General features: G+C 37.3%; 1 pseudogene; it reads right to left on the bottom strand.

Annotated features, from left to right (window-relative positions):
* Positions 1–7614: 7614 nt before the first annotated feature.
* Positions 7615–9588, bottom strand: LOC105481643 (protein SDA1 homolog pseudogene; annotated as a pseudogene).
* Positions 9589–10422: the final 834 nt, after the last annotated feature.

Here is a 10422-nt window from a genome sequence, read left to right as displayed (position 1 = left end):
AAAGGCTGTAACAATTCATAATTCTACCAGCCATTCATGAGTACCATTTCCCATAACCTTATTACCTACTGCTCCTGCCAGTTCGTAATAGGTACTATGTTCCTTTTTATTTTACCAATTATTGGTTCCTTGTTATTTCGTTTTGAAGTTTCTGATTACTAATGAATTTGAGCATTTAAAAAATGCTCAATATATATTAAATACTCTCTCTCTATATATATATATTAAAAAATATATTGCTAGCCATTTGGATTTGTTCTTCTTTGAATTATCTATATTTATTGCCCATTTTCTTATTTGTAAGAGTGCTTCGTGCATTATAAATGTTATTAAAGATATTAACCTTTCATCCATCCTCTTTAGTACAAATATTTTTTGCAAATTGTTTTATATTTCTTTCAATCACAGGATGCTTTACCAATTAAAAGGCTTTAATTTTTCCTGAATCAAGTATGTCTGTGTTTTCTAGTCTGGGTTTCTTATCTTGATTAAAAACCCTTAGGTCTTCTAAATATTCTCCTAAGCATTTTGCCTTGTACATTTAAGTTTTAATCTATCTGTAATTATATATATATATATTTATATTTATATCTATTTACATATATAAATATATTTATATATATGTAAATAGATATAAATATATATATTTATTTAACCTATCTGTAATTATATATATACATATGATATGAGGTATAGGTTCAATTTAATTTTCTTCTAGATGGAGAACCAGTTGTGCCAACATCAATTATTTTTAAAATTTCTTTTCCCAACAAGTTGAAATACCACCTTTGTCATATATTACATTCTCATTTATGTGGAAATTTATTTCTAAACTGTCTTTTCCCTTCAACTAATTTATTTGTCTTTTCTTAAAGCAATACCACACCTATTGGTCATAACGATGTCTTAAAATTTTTAGTATCTGGTAAAGGAATGCCCTACTTCCCTATTTTTCTCTTTAATATACCCCTTGGCTATTTTTGAGCTTTATTCTTTCATATAAATTTATAGATCATTTCATGTAATTATAAAATGAATTGCATTGGAATTCAATTTAGGTTTATACATTAATTTGCAGAAAAATTGACATTCTTGGGTTATTAAGTGTTTCCACTTAAGAATGTGGTAGTCATTTCATTTATTCAAATCATATTTCATTGTCTTTATTAAGATTTTAAAGTTTTCAGTATAGGTTTTAAACCTTTTATGTTAATGTTTAAGAATCTCATTGTTATGCTGCTATTTTAAATAGAATAATTTTCAATTACTAAATGCCCAATACTATATTTCTATATTTTTGGAAGACCATGAATATTGCTCACTGCTAGTGGAGATAATAAATCACAGATACTTTCAAGATCCATGAGCTTGTTTTCTTTTTCACATTTAACTTTTCTAAAATTGGAGTGTGTCTGAAAAATCAAAGTATACATTATTTGGTTTTTCTTTTTCCCCATTAAAAAAATCATATTTAAAGTTGATGATGTTTTACAGACATCAGACAAGTTTTACAGACTTTTACAGATTTGAGAAAATAAGTGAGCCTATGCAGTTTACAGAGCTGAAAGGAAGTGTGGCATAGCTGTAGAGAATTCTGGAATTTTGAAGACAGAAAAACCCAGGTTTAAATACTTAAGTAAACTCTAACTTTGGTGAGCTTTTTAACCTTATGTGGTTGTTCTTAAGAACCAATGAAATGAATTAAAGTCCCTCCTACAGAGCCAGGCACATAATGCACACTCAACAAATGGGAGGTAGGCAAAATCTTCAGTAAATTCCAACACACTGACAATCACACATTATTTTAGCAATTTCAAAAAAAAAAAAAAAGTAAGAATGTCTTAAGAATTTAACTGAGATAAGGCAAAACTACAAATTTATAAGTTGAGTGGAGTTGTTACAAGGATATTTAATTATTTGCTTAATTTTGAAGTCCTCTTACAGGCTTAGTAACTTAACTGGGCATACAGTTATAATTCTCTTAGGTTGTGTTAGGGACTACACACAAGGGGCACATCTATTAAATCTCCCAACAGTCTTGGTCTACTAGAAAAATAGATAGATGTGCTAAGTTTTACTTTTTATCAGCACATTGGACATATCTATGAGTTTCAAGTAGACTATTTTATTACAAAGGAATTTAATATTCCCTGGATTTAAGAGAACTGGATTGGATTTTTATCAACAACCTACTAATTAAAATTTGTTCCCAATGGCTAGTGCTTAAAATATTATCAAAACTATTATTTTGCAAGCCTTTACTTCTTTACTCTTATTTATAATTTTTGGCTGTAAGAAATGAATACATATAAAATAAGTTTCAATCTATTTTAAAATTATATGATAGCTTAGATATTCTTAGGTTACTTATCAAAATTAAAGAACTTTTAAAAACTGAAACAGAAATTCCTATCAATTTCTCAAGAGAAATTATCAACCATTCTTATTTATTTTACTTAAGCACTTACTATGTATGAACATTTTATTAAATTAGATTTTTACTTAATGATAAAGTATAATGAAAAATTTTGTCTTAATATTTATAGCATATGAAACCAAGGGTTTAAAACACAAATAAATTCAAGTTCTTGTTTAAATATCTTTTTTGCTCTTTATTGAGCATTGTAAGAAATAGCTTTGTCATTTTCTACTATAAATTAATTCCTGATAATCCTCATAGACGAATCTGTCTTCTCATATTTGAACGCTTTCTGGTTTTATTTTCATTGTAATGAATGCTCTGATGTAAACACTAGGATGGTGCTTTGGAAATAGTTTTAAAATATGAAATTAAATATGGTACATTTGCAGGTTTTTTCGGTCCTATGATTCTTACTTTCTTAGAACCAGATTAAGTTTCTCCTCATTCACAGAGTTTTCAGTGAGCCAAGATTGCACCACTGCACTCTAGCCTGGCCTACAGAGTGTGACCCTGTCTCAAAAAAACAAAAAACAAACAAACAAAAAAACTTTCTCCTCATTCAGTGAAGACCTATATTGGTTACCATATCAAGTCATTGTGCATATATTGTTCCTGATCAGTTTCAATTCTTCCATTCATTTGTTGAGCTCCTAGCGCCATAGCTAGGGATACCATAGTAAGTATGAAAACACATAGTTCCTTTTCTGATTGAGCTTAATGTGTAAAAATCACCATATAAAGGTACACTTACAACCAAACTATTAAGAGATAATCAGTCTGTTATTTTGTTTTGCTTCTTTTTTGTCTTTCTTTTTTTTTTTTTTTTGAGACAGTCTTACTCTGCCACCCAGGCTAAAATGCAGTGGTGCAATCTCAGCTCACTGCAACCTCCGCCTCCTGGGTTCAAGTGATTCTCATGCCTCAGCCTCTGAGTGGCTGGGATTACAAGTGTGTGCCACCACACATGGTTAACTTTTTTATTTTTAGTAGAGGCTGGGTCTTGCCATATTGCCCAGGCTGGTCTCAAACTCCCGGCCTCAAGTGATCTGCCCACTTTGACCTATCAAAGTGCTGGGATTACAGGCATGTGCCACCATGCCTGGACTAATCATCTGTTTTTTAAGAAGATATAATAGGAATAAGAGAGATCTTTTAGATGAAATATCAAGGGTTGTTAGAATTAATTAAAAGAAGAGAAAAATGAGATTATTCCAGACAGAAAGAACAGCATATATAAAGGCACTATTGTAGGAAGAAATATACGTGAAGAACTGGAAGAAGGTCACTGTGGCCAAAGCTTAGAGTATAGAGTAAGGGCAAATACTGTGGAAGATTTCTCTGAAGATACAGGTTGCAACCAGGCCAGGCCAAACTTGTAATGATGAAGGGTTTGGAATTTATCTAAAAGCAATGGAAATTCTTTAAATTTTTTTTTTTTTTTTGTAGAGGTGGGGTCTCTCTATGTCGTCCAGGCTGGTCTTGAACTCCTGAGCTCAAGTGATCCTCCTGCCTCAGCTTCCCGAGGAAGATTACAGGTGTGAGCCACCATGTCTAGCCTGCAATTCTGGCATTGTTTTAAGTTGAGGCAGGAGGGCAGTAGCAGGGAAATAGTGAGTTTGAGGAGGAGAGATTGGTTAGGAAGTTATTCATTAGAATAGTGAAGGAATTATGGCACATGGTGGTGTCAGTATAGATGAGAGACACAGATTCAAGAAACATTTAGCAGATGCACCTAGGAGTAGTTGGGATGACTTCAGTAATCACAAATGGACAATTGGCAAGGTACAGTAGCTCTTGCCTATAATCCCAGCACTTTGGGAGACTGAGGTGGGCAGATGGCTTGAGTGCAGGAGTTCGAGACCAGCCTGGGCAACATGGCGAGACCCTATCTCTACTAAAAATACAAAAAATAGCTAGGTGTGGTGGCGTGAGCCTGTGGTCTCAGCTACTTGGGAGCCTGGAAGACCACTTGACTGGAAGCCGGAAGTTGCAGCAACCCAAGATGGCACCCCTGCACTGCAGCCTGGGACAGGGCAAGACCCTGTCCCAAAACAACAACAACAAACAAACGGCCAATTGGATGATTAGAGTTAACTCTCTGTTTTTAATCTTATTCAATTTGACGACTGAAAGAGCACAGGGTTTGCAAGAGGGACAGTAGTTTTGTTCTGAACACAATGAGTCTGAATTGGTTTCTTACTAATCAAGTGAAGAGATTACTAAACAGATCTACTGATCTGGAGTTCAGAAGATAAATCTAGCCTAGAAATATAAATATGTGAGTCAGTTTCATCTAGGTTGCTATAGTTTGGATATTTGACCCTTCAAATCTTGTGTTGAAATTTGACCCCAATATTGGAGGTGGAGCTAGTGGGAGGTGGAGTTAGTGGGTCACATGGAGGTGCATCCCTCATGAATGGCTTGGTGCTGTCTTCTAAGTAATGAGTGAGTTCTTGCTCTGTTAGTTCCTGCAAGAGCAAGTTGTTAAAAAGAGCCAGACACCCCATGTTTGCCTCTACTCTCACCGTGTGATTCCTGCACAGGCCAACTTCCCTTTGCCTTCTGTCATGAGTAGAAGCAGCCTGAGTCCCTCACCAGGAGCAGATGCTGGTGCCATGCTCCTTGTACAGAACTGTGAATCAGATAGACCTTTTTTCTTTTCTTTCTTTCTTTCTTTTTTTTTTTAAGGAGTCTTGCTCTGTCGCCAGGCTGGAGTGCAGTGGCGCGATCTTGGCTCACTGCAACCTTCGCCTCCCAGGTTCAAGCAATTCTCCTGCCTCAGTCTCCCAAGTAGCTGGGACTACAGGCGTGTACCACCAAGCCCAGCTAATTTTTGTACTTTTTTTTCGTAGAGATGGGGTTTCACCATGTTGGCCAGGATGGTCTTGATCTCTCAGCCCCGTGATCTGCTCACCTCGGCCTCCCAAAGTGCTGGGATTACAGGCGTGAGCCACCGTGCCCAGCCTAAACCCTTTTTCTCTTCTTCTCCTTTCCTTTCCTTTTTTTTTTTTTTTTTTTTTTTGAGATGGAGTTTTTCTTTTATTTTCCAGGCTGGAGTGCAATAGTGTGATCTCAGCTCACTGCAACTTCCACCTCCCAGGTTCAAGCGATTCTCCTGTCTCAGCCTCCTGAGTAGCTTAGGTTACAGACATGTGCCACCAAGCCCAGCTAGTTTTGTATTTTTAGTAGAGATGGGGTTTCACCGTGTAGGTCAGGCTGGTCTCGACCTCCTGACCTCAGATGATCTGCCCACCTTGGCCTCCCAAAATGCTGGGATTACAGATGAGCCACCGCTCCTGGCCCTCTTTTGTCTTTATAAATTACCCCACTTCAGGTATTCCTTTATAGCAACACAAATGGACTAACATGATGGTATTGAAGCTGTTCATTCACTAATTCGTTCAATCAGCATGTTTATCACACTCCTACTATGTGCTGGGCACTGTTCTAGCTTAGGGATTCAGATAAATTTTAGAGTCAGTTTGACAAGTTCCATGAAAATCCTTTAAGATTTTAATAGGAATTGCATTATTTGTATAATCGATACCTATATAACATTTAGGCTTTTCATCCTGAAAAAGGGTGTCTCTCTTCTTTACTTGAATTTTATTTAGTTATTTAATATTTTTGTAGTTTCTTGTTTATTTCATTATATATTTTGCATGTTTCTTTTGTTGAGTGTATTCCTGGATATTTTATAAGTTTTTTATTATTGTAAATGGAATCTGTTTTTTAGAGATGGGGTCTTGCCCCATCACCTTGAGTGTAGTGCAGTGGTGCAATTGTGGTTCACTGTAGCCTTAAACTCCTGGGTTCAAGCAGTCCTCCCACCTTGGCCTCACAAAGTACAGGGATTACAGGAATGAGCTGCCACACCTAGCTAGTCTCTTCCTTTGTTTTTGGACTTCATTGCATTGGCTAGGACTGCCAGTACAATTTGAATAGCAAGAGGGCTAGTTAGAACTTCTTTTATTTTCTTTTGTGATTTTCCAAGTGATGCAGGATGTTTGCTCCTTAACTCAGCTAAGTCCGGGTTACTGTCTCATGGTCAGGAAGAATCAGGCACATGGACACCAGAGAGTGAGGGGAGTAGAATTTATTAAGCGAAAGGAAAGCTCACAGCAAAGAGAAGGGTCTTGAAAGCAGGTTGCCAGTTGCCCCTTTCATAGTTGAATACAAGGGTGTAAGGCACGAATTTCTGGTGGCTCCACCCCATCATCCTTCCAGTGTGCCTGTGGACCCTTAGTCTGAGCCACTCCATATTAATTTATATCCCTTACTGTACATATGTTAAGGAATGGAATTTTCCACTGTGGATGTGTTTAGGCAATCCCCCTTTGCAAGTTCCCTTATCTGCACAAAACACCTCATGTAAGCATTTGTGAAGCCAGTGGGAGGTTCTCCAGAGACCCTTCCCTTACTGTCTGCTTAAAGCAAACTGGCTAAATTCTTTCACAAGTTTTTCTTTCTTTTTTCTTATTTATTTATTTATTTATTTATTTATTTATTTCCTATTTGGGATTAGAAACCTTTTATTGAGACAAGGTAAACAGTGGGCTGAAAATATTACAGACTGAAGGAAGGCTGAGGAAACCAGAATGAAAGCAGCTCAAATGATGAACTAAATACATTCCAAAGGTACTATTTATACTTAAGGCAGTTCTAAAAGTGAGGTCTTAACCAAAAAGCCTTCACATGGCATTCAAAAAAAAAAAAAAAAAAAAAAAAGGAGGGGATCACTTAAATCTTTTGGATTGACTAAAAGAGCTAAATCATGTACCCAAAATCTGTGCAGCAAGGGCCTGTTTTCAGCAGGTAAGCCTATGTACAAGTAAGAACCTCTTACTCTTGTAACATTGTCCTGTTTTGTTTTGTTTTATAAGAATATATAACTTCTATCCCCACAGAGTTAGTCCAAAAGGCCTGAGTAACCTCACAGAAATATGGAGCTACCTCTACTAGCGAACTATCTACACTGCGCTGTAAATACACATATGTGTGTCCACCCCTACAGCTAAGCTGTCAATGCCTTGAGTGAAGGGGTTACAGCTCATTCGTTTTATATCTACAGTGACAATAGGCACTCAATACTTTTTTTTGCCTGAATGATAAATGAAATGATTTTGTACTACCACCACGATTTACATTAACATTCCCACCATTAGCTGTCTCCAAAATAAAAACACCAAATTGCTGCCACATTTTCAGCAGTTTTCACAATAGAGTGCTTCTGGACTTTTTAATGTAAGCAAACATGCTTGATTTACCGATTTTCAGAGTGATGACACAAACTTAGCATTCTTCTTGGAGTGGAAAACTTGCTGGGAAGTTAACTCATTCTTTTTCTCTTTTTCAAAAGTGCATCTTGTAGTGCCAACTGTTTTTCTTGGAAAGAATGCTTATTTTTTTGACCGGACATTCTGGCTATACCACATTATCATAAAGTTCTTCTGTTTTTCCTTCTCTTTATTTGTCGAACTGGAAAATTGATTCATTTTGGTTTTCTTCCTCACAAATTCTTTTTGGTCTGTCTTTCCAGCCATTGCAGTTGCTAGTCTTGTCTCTTTGTCAGACTATGGCTTTTAATGAAGGCGTTCAATGTCCCGAGGAGAAAGTAATTCACCCCTGGGCTCTTCATCACTGTCTCTTTCAATGTATTTCCTCTTCTGGGATTTCCCGGAGGCAGCATCAAGTTCTTTTCTCATCTGGGCCATGAGGATTTTCTGGAAGTCTTCCTGAGTTAAAACTCAGCTGGTGCTGATGGCTGCAGCTTTGGCTTTCCGCTCCTCCGTGGACATACTGTTCAGCTTCTTGGAGATTTCTTGCTGTTCTTCATCGGAGGAGTGTTGCATATCAATCTATTCACCATCAGCATCCTCCTCCTCACTGAGACTGGTATTTTCCCATTCATCTTCATCATTTTCAGCATTCTCTTCTTTCTCAACTTCCGGAACTTCTGCTCCTGGAATGTAAACTTTAGCATCTAATTCTCCATATTCTTGTACTCTTGCTTCTACGGAGGCTTCTGTAGGCTTACCCCGGAATTTCTTCTGCAGCATCTGAGCATTCAGTGTTCGGAAGAGCTGAATCAAAGTTCTAGCAGACATCGTTACATTCTTATCCTTGTGTGTTTTATACTGAACCAGGTCTTGGAGGAGTTCTTCAGTCACAGCCAGAGGACATCAAGGTGTTATCTCTTTTATAGCATTGATTCCTACTGTCATGACTTCTCCAGAGTTCTTGTCAGTAACAAAATTGTATGCCACAATCATAAGCAATGATTGAATTATCTCTGGGGGCACTAGGTGATGAGATGCTTGTGCATCAAGCAGAAGATTTTTGTTACTTCTCTTTGGTGGGGCTGCAGAAACCTTTGCAAAAGGGATAGAAATTGAAGAGGAAGAGCTCATGAATTCCTACCAATCTGGAGATGAGGTTCATGAGCATCATCTTCGCTTCAAACCTCTCCTTACAGCACTCAAGCTGCTTTAATAGTTTTTCTGCAAAATCTTGGGGATCATGCATGAATCAAGTGAATAGCTGAAAAGTTAAACACCTCTGCTTTTTTCTTCTTTTTTTTTTTTTTTCTGTTTCTCAGATTTGGAGTCACAGTCCTGTTATTCATCTTCATCTTTCCCAAGACAGAATGTCAACGCGGCAACTAATATCTTGGTGACCTTAGAGAAATGTGCAGTTGTGATAACATTGACAGTTTTGGCACCATTCCAGATGTTCCTTCTGTAGAGTTCAGTCATTACATCTAAAGACATCTCAGCTGTGGTTGCATTGCTATGTCTTAACATGGTGTACATGAAATTTTGCAATACTGCATTCACTTTATTGTTCTTGTGTTTTGCGTTTATATTCTTGATATCAGTCACAATATGTGTATAAAGTCTTTCACAGAAACTTATCATGGCAACGTAGAAGTTCAAAGAAGAGTTCTAGCAGGCTTGATGGATTGATGAGATTCTTATTTCTCAGCAAGATCAAAGCTTTGCAAAATGTCATTTGAAGATCTGGATCCAACACGGTATGATTGCAGGAGAGAAGATCTCTCACCTCTTGAGGAAAATTACTTAAACACTCTAGGTAGCAGTGGCTAATCTGTCACAAAGCAAAGGCTCTTCTGAAGTTTCCCTCTTTCTCTCCATAATTAAGATGCACACATTTAGGATGTTCTGTGCCATAAACACCACCAGCTCTGCTAGTTCTTTGCTGGGTTTATTTGGTTGCAATTTGGAAATCTCCACATTGGATTTGTAGTGATTTTACTGCTGTACAAACTCCTCGATGTAGGCCAGTGGGTCTCACTTGATCAGATTCTGTAACTGCGGCAGGTTGCTGGGCAGCTTGTTGTTTCTGCTGGACATTTTGGTTGCAGACTGGCTTCGTGGCCAGCAGTTTTAATGAAACTCAGATGGCCAGCAGCCCCTAAACCCTGCCAGTTGCAGCTACAAGTTCTCCAAACTCATACCCTTCCCTGCTAAAGAACATATTTTTAGGAGATATAGTTAGTAATGCCCTCAAATGCTTGAATTTACAAGAAAATAAATAATATATAAAGTAATTTGATTTATAGGCTTTATTTTATTTTTACAAAATGTGAAAACATTTAATTTTACTATTCAGGCTGGGTGCAGTGGTTCACACTTGTAATCCCTGCACTTTGAGAGGCCAACGCAGGTGGATCACTTGAGGCCAGGAGTTCAAGTCTAGCCTGGCCAACATGGTGAAACCTGGTCTCTACTAAAAATACAAATATTAGCCAGATGTGGGGGTCGGCACTGGTAATCCCAGCTACTTGAGAGACTGAGGCAGGAGAACTGCTTGAACCCAGGAGGCAGAGTTTGCAGTGAGCCAAGATCACTCCAACCGGAGCAACAGAGGAAGACTCCATCTCAAAAAAAGAAAAAAAAAAAAGAAAAAAATTTTACTGTTCAAATGCATTATCTGAAAAAACTATTGATGTAAGATGGACTTGCCAATTCTAAACAAGA

This window comes from Macaca nemestrina, chromosome 15, assembly GCF_043159975.1.
Source record: "Macaca nemestrina isolate mMacNem1 chromosome 15, mMacNem.hap1, whole genome shotgun sequence".
Taxonomy (NCBI): Eukaryota; Metazoa; Chordata; class Mammalia; order Primates; family Cercopithecidae; genus Macaca; species Macaca nemestrina.
This window is presented reverse-complemented; position numbering and strand designations above follow the sequence as displayed.